Source organism: Piliocolobus tephrosceles, chromosome 11, assembly GCF_002776525.5.
Source record: "Piliocolobus tephrosceles isolate RC106 chromosome 11, ASM277652v3, whole genome shotgun sequence".
Classification (NCBI taxonomy): Eukaryota; Metazoa; Chordata; class Mammalia; order Primates; family Cercopithecidae; genus Piliocolobus; species Piliocolobus tephrosceles.
Genome location: NC_045444.1, coordinates 47287277 through 47303725, shown reverse-complemented (window position 1 = coordinate 47303725; position 16449 = coordinate 47287277). Strand labels below are relative to the sequence as shown.

The window sequence follows — 16449 nt, the reverse complement described above, 5'->3', positions numbered from 1 at the left end:
ATAGGTAGAAAGGAAAAGATAGATGAAGGCAGAGTGGCAAGTCTTACATCCAACACATGTAAAAGGATATTAAAAGATATGCATAGATATAGATACAAATATTAAGAAGTTATTATTTTATTTACTTTTATTTTTTGACCTCTAAACTTTTTATTGGATTCCTGCTCCCCTAAGGGTACCCTGTTTCTGCTGACCCAATGCCTCAGAACTTTGGTGTTGTTGGTCTCAGACACCACTTTGCCATCCACTGTCCTGCAGGCCATTGTCTGTTGGATGGTTTGCATGGAATTGCAACCTAGAGAACTTCTACTCATACTTCAGGACACAGTTCACTTATTACAACATGTAATAATTTGCTTATTTGGGTGTTAGCCTCTACAAGACTAGATTTCAAGCTTCTAATAAGCAAAAATTAATCTTACATATCCTTGTTTTCCTAGCACCAATCACACTCCTAGACATACAGTGTTGAATTATAAACATTTTGTTGAATGATGAATGAACGAACAAATATTTAATCAGGACTCACAGAGTTTTTTAGGAGTGGTAGAATCTGTTTTTCTTTCCTCTCCTTTCTCTTCCTCCTCCCCTCAACTACCCCATTCTCATCCACTAAAACTCCTTACTTTAGCAGCAAATAAAAGATCTTTTCTGTAAGACACATTATTCCAGGAAGATGAAATAAATGTACTTTTCCTTATTCCACCTATTGGGTAAAACTAAAAGCCCTGGACATAATATGTAAAGCAAACACAGGAAGTCTCTGAAAGGTGGAGAGAAGATTGCTTGCTAGGAACATCAAAACCCAAAGAACAACATGGTCATGTGTTCCTTGGGATTCATTTTTGGCTAATATATCTGAGACGTGCAGCTGAAGAAGCCAGAAACAAGAAAACATCAACATGCATGGGCAAAATAGCCTGAACAAAAGCTTTTTCTCTCTAGCTGAAGGCCAGGAAAAGGGTGGCCTAGTCAGACAGAAAATTTTTAGACAAGAAGCACTCTATTCCAGCCTAACCCCACAGAAAAAGCTGTTGCTCCACTCCCATCCATGCCAATGAAGACCACATGGGGAGCCTACATTTCCACCCTCATGAGACAGTAATGAGGTGCTCCAACACGCTCACCAAAGTGGTATCAAAGAAAGCCAAGTAGGGTGCCAGGACGTTCATCCCTCTGGCCAATAACAAGTAGGGTGCCAGGACGTTCATCCCTCTGGCCAATAACATGATCTCCTCCTCCCTGCAGTGTGAGTAAAAACCACACAAGGAGCCAGAACTTCTGCCCCCATCAAGCAGTAATGAGGCACCCTCCTCACCCCACTGAGGTAGTGTTAGAGGAGGCCTACTAAAGGATCAAGACTTTCACCATCACCCAGCAATAATGAGGCCACCTCCACCACAGTGTCAATGGAGCCAGAATCCCCACCCTCATCCAGCAGTAATAAGTAGTTCCTCCCATTCAAGTGTCAACAAGGCCAATTGGAGAAACTAGACTTCCATTACACATGATATTAACAAGGTGGCACCTCCCTCCTTCCACTACTAGAGTGGTGTCAGAGAAGTCCAATCAAAATGGAAGATTTAAATAAGATTTAGAGTCTCATAACATAATATGAAAATGTCCAGATTTCAATCAAAAATCACACATCATACTAACAACCAGAAAGGTCTCTACTGAATGAAAAAAAGTAATAGATGCCAACAACAGATGACAAAGGTGCTAGAATTACCTAACAAATATTTTAAAACAGCCATTATAAACATGTTTCAATGAGTAATTACAAACAGGCTTGAAACAAATAAAAAATAAAAAGCTTTAGCAAAGAAAAAGAATGTCTCAACAAACAAATGAAAGATATAAAGAAGAATCAAATTGAAATTTAGAACTGAGAGATACAGTAACTGAAATTTTAAAAAGCTCAGTGAATAAGTTCAACAGCAGAATGGAGGAAATAGAGGAAAGAAATCATGAACAGAAAGAGTGAACAATACAAATTACTCAATACAAACAACATAGAGAAAAAAGACTTGAAAAAAGTGAACATGCTTCAGGAACCTTTGGAAGCATTTTTTAAATGTAATATTTGTGCCACTGAAGTTCTGGAAGGAGAGAAAAATGAGGGCAGGGATGAAAAAGTACTTAAAGAACTAATGGCTGAAAACTTCCCGCATTTAGCAAGAAACAAAAAACTACAAATTCATGAAGTTGAGTGGACCCCAAACGAGATAACAAAATAATACACAGGAAGATATACCATAATTAAAATTATGAAAACTAAAGACAAAGTGTTGAAAGCAGCCATGACACCATACACGTAGGGGAAAACAATTTGAATAACAGTGAGTTTCTCCCTGGAGAAACCATGGAGGCCAGAAAGAAGTGGCACAGTATCTTTCAAGTGAAAAGAACTGTCAACCCAGAACTTTACACCCAGTGAAATTACCCTTCAGGAATTAAGGAGAAAGCAGTATATTCTCAGGTAAAGGAAAATTAGGATAGTTTTTCAAAAGTAGACCTACCCTAAAATAACAGCTTTTAAAAGCTCTCTAAACACAAATGTTAAAAGAAGGAAGCTTGGAACATCAGAAATGAAAAAAGGATGCAGCAACAGAAATATGGGCAAATAAAATGGGCTTTCCTTTGCCTCCTGAGTTTTCTAAATTATGATAGATCATTGAAACAAAAATTATAAGACTCTATTACATGGTTCTAAATGTAGATGTAGAGTAAATATGACAATTATAAACAAAGGAGAGGAAAAGGATGCAGGTAGCATTCATATACTTTACACAAACTGGTAAAACAATGATGCCAGTAGATTGTGATAAACTATATATGTTGCAACACCTAGAGCAAACTTTAAAAAAAAATTATACAAAGAGATACACTCAAAAACACTTTAATAAAACAAAACGGAACACTAAAAATTGTTCAAACAACCCACTAGAAGACAAGAAGAAGAAAACAGAGAGCTGAGAAAAGAGAACAAACATAAAAGAAAAAATATAGGGTAAATTTAAGTCCTGTTGAAATAGGAACAGTTCGTGTGCTGGGGGTGTGGCTCCTTTCTTCATGACCTGCTGCTCGAAACCCCTAGGGGGAGCAGGCAGACGGGCAGGTCATGGGGAATGTGGGCTCTTACCCTATGGCAGGGTCTAGGGGTGAATGTTTACAGCTCCTGAGGCCCCATTGGGCATGTGTTACAGTGTGCTCTTTCAGTGTAGCCATTCAAAAGCGGCTTGGGTTAACCAGTGCAAATTGCCTTATCGCAAGGACAGAGGGCTTTCTGTATCCCAGGGTCTTGCCTTAGTGTACCAGAAAAATCGGATCACACATGGACTTGGAGAATGACTGCAAGGTTTTTTATTGAGTGATGGTATCTCTCATCGAGGTGGATGGGGAGGCCCAGAAGGGGGATGGAGTGGGAAGGTGGTTTTCCCCTGGAGTCGGGGTGCCCAGCAGCCAAACTCTCCTGCAACCGCTCCAGCCAAATTCCCCCCAGGTCTGCATTGTTCTGCCGGTTGATGGCCCACCAGCAACTGCTGGTGCCTGTCGGTGTGCTCTTCAGTCAATGTGTTCTTCCCAACGTTCAACCATTTGTGTGCTCTTCCACCAGTGTGATCCTCTCAACTTCCAGCCACTTGCATCTCTGCCCACCAGGGTCTCAGGGTTTTTACAGGAACAGGATGGGGACATAGCAGGCCAGGTGGTCTTGGAAAATTCAACATTTGGGCACAAAAACAGAAATGCCTGTCCTTACGTAGGGCCATGGGCACAGGCCCAGGGGTGGAGTGCTGGCCAGGGACCCCACCCTTCTCTCCTAGCATTTTCCTGCCCCCTATCCCATATCACTAATGAAAAAAATCAAAAACAAAAAAACAGTGGATGAATAGATTTTAAAACAACAACAAAATACAGGCTGGGGTAGTGGTTCATTCCTGTAATCCTAGTGCTTTCAGGAGGTTGAGGAAGGAAGATTGCTTGAGGCAAGGAGTTTGAGATCAGCTTGGGCAACATAGCAAGACCTCCATCTTTACCAAAAATATAAAACAAACATAGCCCAGCATGGTGGTATGTGCTTATAGTCCCAGCTACTGGGGAGCCTGAGAGGGGAGGATCACTTAAACCCCTTGATCACTTGAGCAGTTTGATGCTGCAGTGATCTATAATCACACCTCACTTCAGCCTGGGTAACAGAGTGAGACTCTGTCTCTAAAGAAAGAGAGAGAGAGAAGACACAAGTCACCAATATCAGGAATAAAACAGGAAGTTTCACTAAAGACCCTACAGCCACAAAAACGATAATAAAGAAATACTATGAACAATACTACAAACATAAATTTGACAACTTAGATGTAATGAACCAATTCCCCAACAAACCCGAATCACCATAACTCACCCAATATGAAATATATAATTTGAAAATCCATATCACTACTAAAATAATTGAATTTTTAACTAAAAAAAAAAAGAAATCTGCAGGCCTAGGCGGGTTCACTGGAAAATTTCACAAAATATTTGAAGAATAATAACACCAATTCTACACGATCTTTTGCAGAAAATAGAAAGGGAAGAAACATTTTCCAATATGTTTTATGAAGATAGTATTACACTTAGCCCAAAACCAAAGATAGGACCAAATATAAAAAAAATTAAAACTACCATGTTAATGAATTGAAATACTCAGTATATTAAAGATGTTAATTCTCCCCAAATTGATGCATAGGTTTAATGCAATTCTTATCAGAATCTCAGTAGGTTTTTTTTATATTTAGTCAAGACTATTTTACTATTTACATAAATAATCAAAGAACTAGAAGAGCTAAAACAATTTAAAAGAAGAATGAAGAAGAATCAATATACCTAATTTCAGAACTATTTATATAACAATAGTAATCAAGACTAAGTGATATTGGTCTACAGATACATACATCAATGGAATAGAACAGAGAACACAGAAATAGAGCCATATAAATATGCCCAAATGGTTTTTGACAGTAGTACAAAAGCAATTCAGGGACGAAAGACAGACTTTTCAACAAACTGTGTTGGAGCAATCGGACACCAATAGGCAATAAAATGAACTTCAACCTAAATCTCACGCTTTATATCAAAATAACTCAAAATGAGTTATATACATTAAAATAAAGTATAAAATAGTAAAACTTTTAGGAAAAAAACCATAGGAGAAAATCAGGACCTAGGGTTAGGCAAAAAGTTTCTAAGATTTGACACCAAAAGCATAATTGATAAAAGGAAAAAAATGACAAACTGGACTTCCTCCAAATTGAAAACTTTTTCTCTTTGACAACATACAGAATGGGAGAAAAAATTTGCAAACTATGCATCCAACAAATGTCAAGTACCCAGAATCTGTAAGGAACTTAAATAAATTAATAAGTAAAAAACAACCCCATTAAAAAATAGACAAAGTACATGAACTGACACTTCTCAAAGGGAGTCATACACACAGCAAACAAGCATATGAAAAAATGCTCAACATCACTAATCATTAGAGAAATGCAAATCAAAACCACTATGAGATACCACCTCTCACTAGTCAGAATGGCCATTATTAAAAAGTCAAAAAACAACAGATATTGGCAGGGTTGCAGTGAAAAGGGAATGCTTATATACTGCTGGTGAGAATGTAAACTAGTTCAGTTACTGTGGGAAGCAATATATAACCAAAGGAATATCAGTTGTTCTACTATAAAGACACATACAATTGTATGTTTATCACAGCACTATTCACACAATGGTAAAGACATGGAATCAACCTAGATGCTCAGCAATGGCGGGCTGGATAAAGAAAATATGGCATATATACACCATAGAACACTACACAACCATAAAAAAAAAGAATGAAATCATGTTCTTTGCAGCAACATGGATGCTGCTTGGGGCCATTATCCTAAACAAATTAATACAGGAAGAGAAAACCAAATACCACAAGTTCTTACCTACAAGTGGAAGCTACACATTGAGTGCACATGTACACAAAGAAGGGAACAATAAACATTGGAGCCTACTTGAGAGTGGAGGATGGGAGGACAGTGAGAATGGAGGGGGGGGAACTATGTATTAGGTACTTTGCTCACTACCTGGGTGATGAAATAATTTGTACACCAAACCCAAGAGACACACAATTTACCCATGTAACAAACCTGAACATGTACCCCAAAAACTAAATAAAAGTTGGAGGCATATCAGAATTAATGTACATTGTGTAATAAATTCTTGTACTCTGAGTTTTTTTAATGTTGCTCTTTGAAAGATTCTGTTACTAAGACAAAAACACAAACTATAGACTGTGAGAAAATATTTGCAAACCACACATCCAAAACATGATGATACATTAAATATAGAAAGAACTCTTAAAAACTCAGCACTTAAAAAAATCTATTAGAAAATGGGCAAAAGGGCCAGGCACAGTAGCTCACACCTGTAATCCAGCACTTTGGGAGGCTGAAGCAGGCAGACCACTTAGGTCAGGAATGGCCAGCATGGTGAAACCCCATCACCACTAAAAATACAAAAAAAAAAAAAAAAATAGCTGGGCATGACGGCAGGCAACTGTAATCCCAGCTACTGGAGATGCTGAGGCTAAAGAATTGCTTCAACCTGAGAGGCAGAGGTTGCACTCCAGCCTGGGTGACACGGTGAGACTCCATCTCAACAAAACAAAACAAAATAAAAAACAGAAAATGGGCAAAATGGGCATGAAAAAACACTTCACCAAAGAGGATACACAGATAGCAAAGAAGCACATAAAAAGATATTCAATATCACTAGTTATTAGTGGCATAGCAAATTAAAACCATGAGATACAACTGCACACCTATCAGAATATTTAAAATTAAAAAAAGTGACAAAATCAAATGCTGGTAACGATGCAGAGAAACTCATACATGCTGTATGGTACCATTTATATAACATTCTTGAATCATAATATTACAGAAGTGGAGAACATACTAGGGTTATTAGGGATTAAGGAAGGGGTGGGGACCAGGAAGAAATTGGGTGTGGGTATAAAAGGGAAACATGAGGGACCCTTGTGGTGATGGAAAAGTTCTGTATCATGACTGTATCAATATCAATCTCCCAATGTTACCCAATGGTTACATCTTATAAAACTATAGCATAATATCACAATATTGTAAGAGTAAGGGTACACAGGATCTCTCTATATTATTTCTTATAAGTATATGTAAATGTACAATAAAATCCAATTTCAAAGTTTTTTTAAAAAAAAATCATTTTTCTTTTTTTTTTTTTCTTTTTTTTTTTTTTGAGACGGAGTCTCGCTTTGTCACCCAGGCTGGAGTACAGTGGCCGGATCTCAGCTCACTGCAAGCTCCGCCTCCCGGGTTTACGCCATTCTCCTGCCTCAGCCTCCCGAGTAGCTGGGACTACAGGTGCCTGCCACCTCGCAAGGCTAGTTTTTTGTATTTTTTTTAGTAGAGACGAGGTTTCACCGTGTTAGCCAGGATGGTCTCGATCTCCTGACCTTGTGATCCGCCCGTCTTGGCCTCCCAAAGTGCTGGGATTACAGGCCATTTTTCTTAAAGAACTAGAATAAGGAAACAATAGTGAGTATCCCATAGTCAACAAAATACATTTCCTAAATGTAGTGTTAAATCGAAGAATGATTAAACAACTATGCAATTCCTATTGGTCTATGCTTCATCTGATGGACAGCCCTGTCTTGACCGTGTAGGTAATTAAAACCCAACTCCACATCCTTGTTTTGTGTCATGATGGGCAATGCAAGTTTAGTGTAAAGGGTCACAAGGAACCTTAGAGGTCATCCAATTCAACGTTTTCATTTTACAGAAGAAAAAATTGAGGGAAGATGGGTGACCAGATTTTATGAAATTGAGGGAATATGGCTGACTAGATGTAGGTAGTATGTGCCTCTTCCACAGAGAGGAACCAGAATAGTAAGTAGATACCTTTTGAAGTGATGGTCTAGGAGAGCAGAGCATGCTGGGATTCACAGAGAAGAGATGGGAAGCACCAGAAGTAAGTAGAGGATCTGAGGCATCTTGCCCAGCCAGGTACTCACTAAGAGCTGGGAGAGGCTTCTAAACACAGGGAAACAAGAAGAGAGAAACCCCAAGGGCTTAGCTTTTATGACCTTGACTACAGGGGAGACCCTTGACCCACTAGGCCCTTGAGCCTGACATACAGAGCTGCCTAAAGATTTCACAGAGACATTGCTCCAGAAAGGAAACCCACATGAAATCCCATAGGCATCCAGCCCTAGAGCAGCCTCAGCAAGGTGCCACTTTGAGATCTTAGCTACAGGGGACCTACAGACATGGCTGCTGCCACTGCGCAGCTCCAAGCAGGGAAATGGGAGACTAGGCTCTCCCTTTCTCCTCTGGGAGGGTCTCTACTGCCCAGATGCAGTATGCTATTGAGACTGAGATGTGAGTGGCTGGCACTCTCCACAGCTTCCTGACCACACTGCCTGCCTGGGAGGGGCACCACCCTCTCTGGTCTCAAGCCCAAGGTATCATTTTAAGAGTTTAATGCTAAGTTAGGCCCCACCCTCGGGCCAAGTTCAAGTTGATGTGGTTGCAACCACCACTTAGCCAAGGAGGGACAAGGAAACAAAGCTCTCTTACACATACCTAGAACAATATCCACTGCCTTGCCACAGGCTCCTGTGAGACTGAGACTTGAGCAGACTACACTCTTCATCGCTTCTCCCCCATGCTGTTCGCCTGAGGTGGGAGGGCCTACCCACTCTGGTCACCAGCCCACAGCTGGCACCATTCTGAGAGTTTAACACTGAGTTGTGTCCTACCTTCGGGCCAAATTTGAGGTGATGCGGTTGCAGCCACCACCCAGCAGTAGGAGGGACAGGGAAACCAAGCTCTCCTAAGGACAATACCCACTGCCCTGCTACATGCAGCTGTGAGATTGGGGACTAGTCTGCTGAATGCATTGCTGCTTCTAGGAACACCAACACAGACTGTTTAAGTCCCAGTAGGTTGCTCCACCACTGCTACTGCCATCACCCACACAGTACCAACAGCAGAGGGACCTGAGAACCCACCCACACTCCTGGCCCACTGCTGCCAATTATAGCTTCTAAGAAAACTACCTGAATGCCCAAGAATCAGCCCTCCAGGACCCGCCAAGACCAGAGTCAGTGTAAGCTGTTCTGAGTCCAGAAAAAAAAAAGGCACATTGCCCCACTGCTGCCACCATGGGACCTGCTCAGTTAGACATCCAAGTCCCCAGCAAAACTTCACTACTACTTCGACTAATAATTATAATAATAAATGTACCCTAATCCATCAGGAAAATCACAGATACCACTGACCCTGTGTACTGTTGAAGAAGTCAATGCAAAGATCACACTATCACAGGCACCCACAATCAAAGCTAAAATATCCTGTTCAACCAACAATACACACACATCTTTAGGAAAAAATTCTCCCTTATGAAAATAATTTTCAAAAAATTGGAATGGGGCTTCCCTGTGGGGGTCATCATGGGGGTTTCCTGGGCTTTCAGCTCTTTCAAGACTGACATGAAAACTGCCAAACTCTGCCAAATTCGGAAATAGTGATTAGGAAACATGGGTATCTGGGAGAAACAACTGCAAAATTAGTATCCCCCTACAGGAGCACCAGAAGAGGATGAGTGATATTCCATCCAAAAGAGAAAGCTGTCTTTATTGTATGAAGTCATTTATATGATTAAAATTCCATTTGCCATATTGTAAGATGACAATACCAACCATACCTGCTAATCAAAAAGTTCAAGCAAGCTATACTCCCACAAGCTAAAAAAAAAAGGGGGGGGTGGAGGGTGACAAACACAAATTTAATTAAAGCTAAAAGGAGAGAGTTAGAAATGGAGAGTGAGTGAGGTAACTAATACTAAGTTGATAAGGGGCAAACCAGAATGGACAGTTAAGTCCTTTCCACTGCTAGCCTTGGTTTGGAAAGAGCAAGTACTACAAAAGCAGACAAAAATATCAACAATCAAATTTCTTCAAAATGTTAAACAGTACTGAGCCAAAGAGTACTTTCCAAGGAGAAACCAAGGCTCCATTTTATGCATCAGAGAACATTGTTCCTAAACTAGAACTTGACAAAGATTTGCCTAAATCAGGGGAATGTAGATATAATCCTTCAGAAACTAAAGCACCTTTACTGGTTAGCTCAATGAAAACTTCTTTGTCAAAACAAGACAGAAAATATTCCTCAGCCATACTTAATGATGTGTAAGCAGTTTCTGTTGATCTGAAATTGAAAACAAATGATCCCCAAAGATAACAGCGTCTAGTAAAAGTACTAGATATGCCTACTGGTGATTATCACAGTTCAAAGGATCTCATTGATGGAGTTAAAACAGTAACAATCTCATTGTCAAGCAATGTGAGAGATTCCAAAGGTAGAGATCACCCCTCAAGAGTCTCCACTGATATTAGAGACACTGAGACTTGGGAAAAGAACACAGAATACTAATTAAGCCTTAAAAATAGCTCATTAGGTAAAATCTGAGTCATGGGGAACCAAGAATAAGGACTTAGCCTCAGAGTAGAGAAAATGCAGGAGAAAAGTGTGTCTGGGACAGAAAAGCAGGAATGGACTGCCATGAGCATGGCTCTGAGGACTTCAACACTGATGATTCAGCCACAGAGAAGAAATCTCAAGATGAAGACTCCATTTAAGCTTGTTCATTCCAAGGGCGATAACTTACAATGAGTTTCTTTCTGTAACACAACCAAGCAGCCAAAATCTTGCCTCTCTGTCTACAAAATTTATTCAAGAAGAGAAAGTAAAAGACTGCAGTCATAATTGAGTCTCAGATGTAAAGGCATTAGTGGAGAGTAAAGAACAAGTCTCTCTGGAGCCCATATCTGGTTTTAGCTCCAAGCATTACACATTCAGTGACAGGGCCCTTTAGGTTCAACCCAGGATCACACTTTTCAGAGCCCCTTCACCAATCATGCTACAACCGCTGACAGAAAGGAACTTCCAGCTCCATAGGGCTGGAGTTGTTTCCTGCCTATCTTGGACTAGGGGTGTCCCCAGGAAAGCCTCAGTGTTGGAATGCAATGGCCCAGAAACCACAGCTTATCAGTCCCCAGAAGGGAAGACTTTCATAAGTTCCTTTGTTGGAAAGAAATTTGACTGATATAAGAAGTTTGAAACCCCCAATCAGACTTACAATCTCCAAATTCTCTCTAATGAAGCTCTTGGGAGCTGTACAAAAACGCTGGACTAAGAGCAATACCACCATAAAGAAGAGTGGAGTCAGTGGTATCACAATGCTCTTTACAGGATACTTCATCCTCTGTTGTAGCTGGGGTTTCATGCATCTGAAGCTGCAGTACTTGTGTAAGTAGTGTTGACCTGGATATCACTTAAGAAATCTTTGGAACTACAAGGGGCATATAGTGGAGCTGACTTCAATAAGTAGTTAACAATTTAAAATGGCATTTAGAACAAGAAGAGGGAGTGAAAAGAATAAAATTATTAAAATCTGTAACAATTATATAGAAAGTAAATGTTTTATTAATGTGGACAAAGAAATATGAAAAGGTGACTGCTATACCAGACGCACAGATATCAATGGAAGGACATAGGAAACATGAAAAAGTAGGGATTTATGACACCACCAAAGGACCACAACAATTGTCTGACAACAGATCCAAATCAAAAATAATACCTCAAAATGCCAGATAAATAATCCAAAATATTGATTTTAACAAAGTTCAATGAGGTGCAAGAGAAATATGAAAAACAGTACAAAAAAGTTCAGAATATGGATGAGAAATTTACCAAGGAAATAGGTATCTTTTTAAAAAATGCATTGTGGATGTAAAAAATTCATTGAAGAAAATGCAAAACACATTTGAAAGCTTCAATAATAGACTAGATCAAGCAGAACAAATCTCAGAAGTTGAAAACAAATCTTTCTTTCCTTCAATTTTGATTTTACATTCCAGGGTACCTGTTCAGGATGTGTAGTCTGTTACATAGATAAATGTGTGCCATGGTAGTTTGCTGCACAGATCAGCCTATAACCTAGGTATTAAGCCCAGCATCCATTAGCTATTCTTCCTGATGCTCTCTCCTCCCACCCCCTACCCTCTGAGAGGCCTCAGTGTGTGCTGTTCCTCCCCATGGGTCCATGTGTTGCTATCATTTCAGCTCCCGCTTATAAGCTCCTGCTTACAGCCATTCCTAATGGGAGTAATTGGCCAACAAAAAGGGAGGCTACAGGGCCCATGCAAGTTTAAAATCCAGTGGGGCAGTCAAATCTTAAAGTTCTGAAATGATTTCCTTTGATTCCATGCCTCACATCCAGGTCATGCTGATGCAAGAGGTAGGTTCCCTAGTCTTGGGCAGCTTCACCCCTGTGGCTTTGCAGGGTACAGCCTCTCTCTTGGTTGCTTTCATGGTGTGGTGTTGAGTGCCCGTGGCTTTTCCAGGTGCATGGTGCAATCTGTCAGTGGATCTACCATTCTGGGGTCTGGAGGACAGTGGCCCTCTTCTCACAGCTCCACTAGGCAGTGGCCCAGTAGGGACTCTGTGTGGGGGCTCCCACCCCATGTTTTCCTTCTGCACTGCCCTAGCAGAGTTTCTTCATGAGGACCCCACCCCAACAGCAAACTTCTGCCTGGGCATCCAGCAGTTTCCATACATTTTCTGAAATCTAGGTGGAGGTTCCCAAACCCCAATTCTTGACTTCTGTGCACTCACAGGGTTAACACCATGTGGAAGCTGCCAAGGCTTGAGGCTTGCACCCTCTGAAGCCACAGCCTGAGTTATATATTTGTCCCTTTCTGTCATGGCTGGAGTGGCTAGGATATAAGGCACCAAGTCCCTAGGCTGCACACAGTGCAGGGACCCTGGGCCCAGCCCAATAAACCACATTTTCCTCCTAGGCCTCCAGGTCTTTGATGGGAGGGGATGCCATGAAGACCTCTGACATGCCCTGGAGACATTTTCCCCATTGTCTTGGGAATTAACATTCAGTTCCTTGTTACTTATGCAAATTTCTGCAACTGGTTTGGATTTCTCCTCAGAAATGGGATTTTCTTTTCTATCTCATTGGCAGTTTGGAAATTTTCCAAACTTTTATGCTCTGCTTCCTTTATAAAACTGAATGCCTTTAACAGCACCCAAGTCACCTTTTGAACACTTTGCTGCTTAGAAACTTCTTCTGCCAGATACCCTAAACCATCTCTCTCAAGTTCCAAGTTTCACAAATCTCTAGGGCAGGGACAAAATGCCACCAGTCTCTTTCCTAAAATGTAACAAGAGTTACCTTTGCTCCAGTTCCCAACAAGTTCCTCATCTCCATCTGAGACCACCTGAGCCTGGACCTTATTGTTCATATCACTATCAGAATTTTTGTCAAAGCCATTCAACATGTCTTTAGGAAGTTCCAAACTTTCTTACATTTTTCTGCCTCCTTTTGAGCCTTCCAGTCTCTTCTAACCTCTGCCTATTACCCAGTTGCAAAGCCACTTCCACATTTTCAGGTATCTTTTCAGCAGCACTCCACTCCCAGTACCAATTTACTATATTGCTCCATTTTCATGCTGCTGATAAAGACATATCCAAGACTCGGCAATTTACAAAAGAAAGAGGTTAATTGGACTTACAGTTCCACATGGCTGAGGAGGCCTCACAATCATGGCGGAAGGCAAGAAGGAGCAAGTCACATTTTACATGGAGGGCAGCAGGCAAAAAAGAGAGCTTGTGCAGAGAAAATCCTGTTTTTAAAACCATCAGATCTCATGAGACCCATTCACTATCACAAGAACAGCACAGGAAAAACCCACCCCCATGATTCAATCATCTCCCACCTGGCCCCTCCCACAACATGTGGGAATTATGGGACCTCCAAGATGAAATTTGGGTGGCGGCACAGAGCCAAACCATATCATCGCCCAAAGTTACTTATAGATTCAATGAAATCCCTATCAATTACCAACATTACTTTTCACAGAATTAGAAAAAAACAATCCTAAAATTCACATGAAACCAAAAAAGTGCCCAAAGAGTGAAAGCAATCCTAAGCAAAAAGAACAAAGCTGGAAAAATCACAGTACCTGACTTCAAATCATACTACACAGCCATGATAACCGAAACAGCATGGTACTGGTCTAAAAATAGACACATAGGTCAATTAAACAGAATAGAGAACCCAGAAATAAATCAACGAACCTACAACCAACTGATCTTTTACAAAGTAAAAAATATATATATATACACTCGGGAAAGGAAACCCTTTTCAATATATGATGCTGGGAAAATTGGATAGTCATATGCAGAAGAATAAAACTGAACTCATACTTCTTACCATACACAAAAATTAATTCAAGATAAATTAAAGAACTAAACATAACATCTGTAAGTATAAAAATCCTAGAAGAAAACCTAGGAAAAACTTTTCTGGACATTGGCCTATTCAAAGAATTTGTTATCAAGTCTTCAAAATCTAAATTAACAGAAACAAAAATTGACAAATGAGACTTAATTAAACCAAAAAAACCTCTGCACAGCAAAAGAAACTATCAACAGAGTAAACACAAAACCTACAGAATTGGAAAACATTATTGGCAAACTATGCATCCAACAAGGGCTAATATCCAGAATCTATGAGAAACTCAAACAACTCAACATGAAAAAAGCCAAATAACTCTACTAAAAAGTGAGCAAAGGACATGAACAAATATTTTTCAAAAGAAGACATACAAGTGGCCAACAGACATATGAAAAAGTGCTTAAAATCACTAATCATCAGAGAAATGCAAATAAAAACCACAATGAGCTGCCATCTCATACCAGTCAGAATGATTATTATTAAAAAGTCAAAAAAAAAAAAAAACGCAAAATAGATGTTGACAAGGTTGTAGAAAAAAAAGGGAATACTTACACACTGTTGGTGGAACTATAAAGGAGTAAAACCTTTATGGGAAACAGTATGAAGAATTCTCAAAGAACTAAAAATAGAATCATCATTCAATCCAGCAATCCCATTACTGGGTATATACCCAATGGAAAGAACTCATTATACCAAAAAGATACCTGCACTTCTTTCAAAACGATTCACAATAGCAAAGATACAGAATCAACCTAAGTGTCTATCAACGGAGGACTGAATAAAGAAAATGTGGTATGTGTGTGTGTATATATATATATACACACACACACATATAGGAACACTACTCAGCTATAAAAAAGAAGGAAATCATGTCTTTTTTGGTAACATGGATGTGACTAGAGGCCAGAATCCTAACTGAAATAACTCAAAAACAGAAAGTCAAATACCACATGTTCTCACTTACAAGTGAGAGTGAAACAATGGGGACACATGGACATATGGAGTAAAATAATAGAGATTGCAGACTACAAAAGGTGGGAGGCCGGGAGAGGGGATGAGGGCTGAAAAATTACCTATTGGGTAGAATGTTCACTATGTGGGTGATGGGGACACTAAAAGCCCAGACTTCACCACTATGCAATACATGCATGTAAGAAATCTGCACTTGAACCCTCTAAATTTATTAAAAATTTAAAATAAATAAATAAAACAAAAATAATTAAAAGAAGAAATTTAAGACAAAAGAAATACGGCCAGGCGCGGTGGCTCAAGCCTGTAATCCCAGCACTTTGGGAGGCCGAGACGGGCGGATCACGAGGTCAGGAGTTCCAGACCATCCTGGCTAACACGGTGAAACCCCGTCTCTACTAAAAAATACAAAAAGCTAGCCTGGCAAGGTGGCTGGTGCCTGTAGTCCCAGCTACTTGGGAGGCTGAGGCAAGAGAATGGCGTAAACCCGGGAGGCGGAGCTTGGCTTTCTTTCATGTCAGACGGGTAATGTGCAAACCTCATAATAAGGTTGAGGGTGGCACATTTCACACATGCGTGTGAACACCCAATCATCATGCTCATGAACTACAAAAGGATTTACAACATTCTTTTTATCATAGTACTTTGTTTTACACATTCCCAAACAAAGAGGCAGCCTCCTTTATATGCATTATTATTTAAGAACCTGTATACCATCTGAAGCTGAATACCATCTGAAGCTGAATTCCAACTACACACTCTCTGGAACAGAATGGCTTCTTTTATACAGGATGGCTGATCTCCAAACCCATATCTCAAAGCTATCAATAGCAAAAAGAAACATCAATAGTCTGGAAATGTATCCCACCCGGGCAAGCACAAATTAAAGCCCCACAAGTAGGGGGTTCCCCTTGTCCCTAAGGGACTAGAAAGGACTTTCACTTTGCCTCATCCCTCCAGCTCTATTCCAACATTCTGGCACCTACAAACATTAAATATTTAATGAGCACCTATTACATGCCAGGCACTGTGCTACATGCTAGACAGTGAATAAGATATACAACCTCAATCCTCAAGGAGGTTGTCATCCTCAATCCTCAAGGAGGTTGT

The 16449-nt window shown here is 40.1% G+C and overlaps 1 non-coding gene and 1 pseudogene across 1 annotated transcript; one reads left to right on the top strand and one right to left on the bottom strand.

The window, feature by feature from the left end:
• Positions 1-10325: 10325 nt before the first annotated feature.
• LOC113224750 lies at positions 10326-11377 on the top strand (annotated as a pseudogene).
• A 4477-nt stretch (positions 11378-15854) lies between these two features.
• On the bottom strand, positions 15855-15957 carry LOC111546217. The gene has a single exon (XR_002732694.1). It is a non-coding gene; the product is annotated as a small nucleolar RNA U13 (small nucleolar RNA).
• Between the last annotated feature and the right edge of the window lie 492 nt (positions 15958-16449).